The sequence below is a fragment of the Centroberyx gerrardi genome, chromosome 24 (assembly GCF_048128805.1).
Source record: "Centroberyx gerrardi isolate f3 chromosome 24, fCenGer3.hap1.cur.20231027, whole genome shotgun sequence".
In the NCBI taxonomy this organism is placed as follows: Eukaryota; Metazoa; Chordata; class Actinopteri; order Beryciformes; family Berycidae; genus Centroberyx; species Centroberyx gerrardi.
Window position 1 is genome coordinate 18,842,357 of NC_136020.1, and position 4,553 is coordinate 18,846,909.

Here is a 4,553-nt window from a genome sequence, read left to right on the forward strand (position 1 = left end):
TCTTCCCCCTAGGGTGTCCTGAAAGACTAATTCACTGGTGGAGGCTTGCTATGCCTAAGCCCGATTTACAAACCCCTTATTAGCCTCACTCGTCCCTAAGGACGGTGAACGGTGCAGTCTTGGCTTTGTCTTTCTGAGTTTTTATTAAAGCTAAGTTCACTATACAACAATCCCTTTCAGAGTGTTCAGCTGTCTAACAAAAAAGGAAGTAGAAGTGCCTTTTGTAGCAAGCAGGCTGGATATACAGTATATAGCAAGCGTCTGTGGGGTGTCTCCCCTCTAATCTAAACACAATTTTTATTATCATACATCAGCCACATGACTACAGTCATAGGCGGTTCTTCATTTCTTTTGTCACTTGTTCTTGAGTTATAGTAAGCTTTGTTATTCTCTGCCTTATGGTCCTTGTGGAAGAAAAATTAACATACATGTATGTACAGCTGAACTGGGGCCCCTCAGAGAATGTACGGTTGCATGATGAAGGTTCACGTCACTGATAACCCTTGGGCCATAACCTGGTCAGAGTCCTCTTGACACAAGTGGCTCATGTCCCAGACTAATCTGTAGATTCTCTCTAAAACTAAGACATAACATATGTGTTTGTAACTCTTTTCTGTGACCTGTTCCCATGTCAGCACACTGTGCTGACATGGGAACATGTGCGTCCTTGAAAGATACATAAAGACCAGCTCAAATCTATTCTCCTTCGAAGAAGTGTATGTAGCCTCCGTGCTGTGTGCATCTCTTCCTCTCGAGACTCCTTTTAATAAATATATACTCAAGTAAGACGAATCTCTGACTCCAGAACTTTTTCCTCAACAACACGCATGTGACCTCCTGAACTCGACCAGCTGCCTCTCTCTGTCTCCTTTCCCTTCTCTTTTCGTTCCACACATATTTTTTCATCTGTGTCTTGCTGACCCCTGGTCCTGCCCTTTCCAAGGCCCGTTGCATCCTAGTGGATGGGCCTACAACCCCTCACGCCATTCCAGCAGCGGGCTTAACATATCTCAAAATTATGAGAAAGCTTCTCATAATTATGAAATGCTAAGTCATAATTATGAGATATTATCTTATAAATATGACACACACAGGCTTTATTAGGTACACCTGCTTGTTAACACAAATAGCCTGCTCCTCCAAACAATGAATGTGGCTGCAACTCAGTATATAAAGCATGCAGACATGGTGAAGTGGTTTAGTTTTTTGTTTGACCAAACATTAGAATGGGCAAGATGCGTGATCTAAGCGTGTTTGATTGATTGTTGCGATTGTTGGTGCCAGACGTGGTAGTTCAGCATCTCAGAAACAGCTGCCCTCCTGGGATTTTCATGAACTACATTCTCTAGAGTTTACAGAGAATGGTGTGATAAACAAAAACATCCAGTGAGCAGCAGTTCCAAAAACACCTTGTTAATGAAAGAGGTCAGAGGTCAGAGGAGAATGGACAGACTGGTTCAAGCTAACAGAAAGGCCACAAATGCTCCAATAACACTCGAGTGCAGAAGGGCATCTGAACACTCAAGCTGTTGGCCCTTATGATAAATGGGCTACAGCAACAGATGACCAGCCGCTACTAGATAGGTGTACCTAATAAAGTGGCTGGTGTAAGTCAGAAATATGAGATTTATTATGATTTATTATGAGATAGTAGCTCATAATTATGACTTAGCATCTCATAATTATAAGATAGTATCTCATAATAATGGCTTAGCATCTCATAATTATGACGATATCATACGTGACGATATCTACAAGGTTTTCCTAAAATATAGCACCCTTGGTAAGCGGAGCGAGGTATGTAGCTTTCAATTCATGTGCAAGTATTACAAAACCTTGAAGTGTATGTCTTTGTTTATTGTGTAGCATCATTGAAAGTAATGCTGCTTCTAATTACAGTCAGCTATTCTACACATGACAGTCAAACGGTAAATTACCATATCAGTGTCTGTGAATTTAAGTTTAATACATACTTATTTGTCTAACAAATGTATATGTTATGGATTAACGTGTGTTAATTGTACTTATATAGTTAAAACACTAAAACTGGATATTAAGTCATATAATTTACTTCAGGGTTCCCACACCTCCTTAAACATCAAATTCAAGGACTTTTCAAGGACTTTCCAGGCCCAATTCCCTCAAATTCAAGGACCCAACACGACATAGTTTGAGACATGGATCAAGGTTAATTATTGTTACAACACTGAGAATTTTTATAATGAGAACTAGCAGGCTTTACAGAAGCTCACAGAAAACAATTAAAAAGAGAGAGAGGCTTGAATGTGTGAACACTTCTCAACTGTGCTGTGTTACAGTGATGGCAGACTATGTGGTCTCTTGCCTTCTCTAACACAGCACAGCAAAACAATATAAATTCAAGCACTTTCAATGACCCATGTCTATTTATGTCAATTTTCAAAAACTTTCAAGGCCTTGATTTTTTTAAATCAAATTCACAAATGTTTTTCACAATGTATTTCACTATGCTCACTAAAGTGCCTTTAAAGCAACAATTTATTACACTTGTGAAACTATAAAAATAAGCATTTGTCCTTTGTTTTGTATTTTTCATTTATAGTTTTCACGGTGCTCATCAAGGTGCACGAAGAGACAATAAAATTAAAGCACCAGTCAGAGACTCTCTGCGTATTGATTGATTCCAAGGGCAGCTACAGTAGCCTACCTCAAGGCCAAAACTAGGAGTCTTCCCTAATTCCTGTATCATGCTGTCCCTGATACAGTGCTCTCGGTGTGCAATATTTGATAACAACCTCTCTTTCTGGCAATAACAATCCCATTGTGAGAAACTTACTGGCATGAGCTGGTAACAGTGACCTCTTTCTCTCTACTCTCTCCTCACTGTGCAATCTCGGAATTCTGACTTTTCACTTGTCAGAATTCCGAGATATAAAGTCAGAATTCTGAGAAATAAAGTCAGAATTCTGAGACATAAAGTCAGAATTCTGAGACATAAAGTCAGAATTCCGAGATAAAAAGTCAGAATTCTGAGACATAAAGTCAGAATTCCGAGATAAAAAGTCAGAATTCTGAGATAAAAAAATATCACCTTGTGCGCACAAGATAATTAACTTGTGCGCACAAGGTGATATTTTTTTATCTTGTGCGCACAAGTTAATAACTTGTTCCCACAAGATAATTAACTTGTGCGCACAAGGTGATATTTTTTTATCTTGTGCGCACAAGTTAATAACTTGTTCCCACAAGATAATTAACTTGTGCGCACAAGATAAAAAAATATCACCTTTCGGGACTTTAGGGGCTCCATAGTTTTGTCTATTTGCATGTGTTTTCTTAAGTTGCAGTGCGTTGCGCTCTCTTGGCCACCGTAGAAAACACCCCACAGAAGCTTCCTATATATATATCCAGCTTGTTTGCTGCATTGACACTTCTACTCCCTCTTTTGCTACACAGACAGCTCTTCTGAAAGGGCTGCAGACTGAGAGACAATTGAAAGGTGCCGTTTACCGTGCCTACACTCTTTTAAGGGAGATTCTTTAGTTTCTCAATAACGGGAGAGTGTGAGATTTTTATAGTGCTTTAATAAAAACTTGGAAAGACTAAGCCAGGACTTCTTCTTTTCTCTGCACCGGGAATCGAGAAAGGTAAGCCTGCTGACACTACCAAGGAGGTGATATTTAGCTCTCGTCAGGGGGGGCCTGTTTAACTTGGTTGGGATAGGTTGGAATTTAAGGGGAAGAAAACTACTAACCTTCTCCCTTGGGGGAACTCAGGGAATATCCCTTCCTGGCCTCTAGAGCTACAGGGGCTACGGTTGGGTTAGTGGCCTAAGGGCCCATACCAAACCAAGGGCCTTAGGGACGAGTAAGACTAAGTGGAGGTTAATAAGAGTGAGGCCTAGGCATAACAAGAAACAACAAGTAAATCCATATATGCTGTGTGTACTTTGTTGAGATTGGATCAACTTTGTGGGAGAAATAGCAAAAAATGGGTTTTGCATAAAATTAAAAATGGCGGAAGGACATACACAGCAGAAAAATGAAAATGAATGAAAATCCGTATGTGCAATGGATTCGGCTTGAGCCAAGGAATCTGAGGACATTTTTTTTATTTGATTCTAGACCTTACGGTTCAGGAGTTATTGGCCAAAACGTAAAAGTTGCTTGCTGTAGCGCCACAATCTGGCTGATCAGTGTAATTTGTGTTGCCCGAGTAGTGGGGGAGATTTGAAACCTATCCACCAAATTTGGTTGCTCTAGGACTTACAGTCTCTGAGTTACAGATCATTTAGGGCAGAAGAAGAAGAAGACAAATCCTAACAAAAACAATGGCGTTTCAGCCCTTTGAGCTTGAAGGCGTGGATGCTTGGAGGCTTGGAGGCATATCTCTCTCTTGGCTCCACAAACACTGTGGCTGGTACGGGGGAAAGATCACTGTGTGCTGTGTGTCTTATTGGCCACCTGAACTGAGACAAACCTGTAAATACATGTATTACTACTGCTTCAGTTTATACTCTGTACTCAGTAGTTTTCCATGTCCAATGTCCATCCATTAATTTCCACTGTTCACTC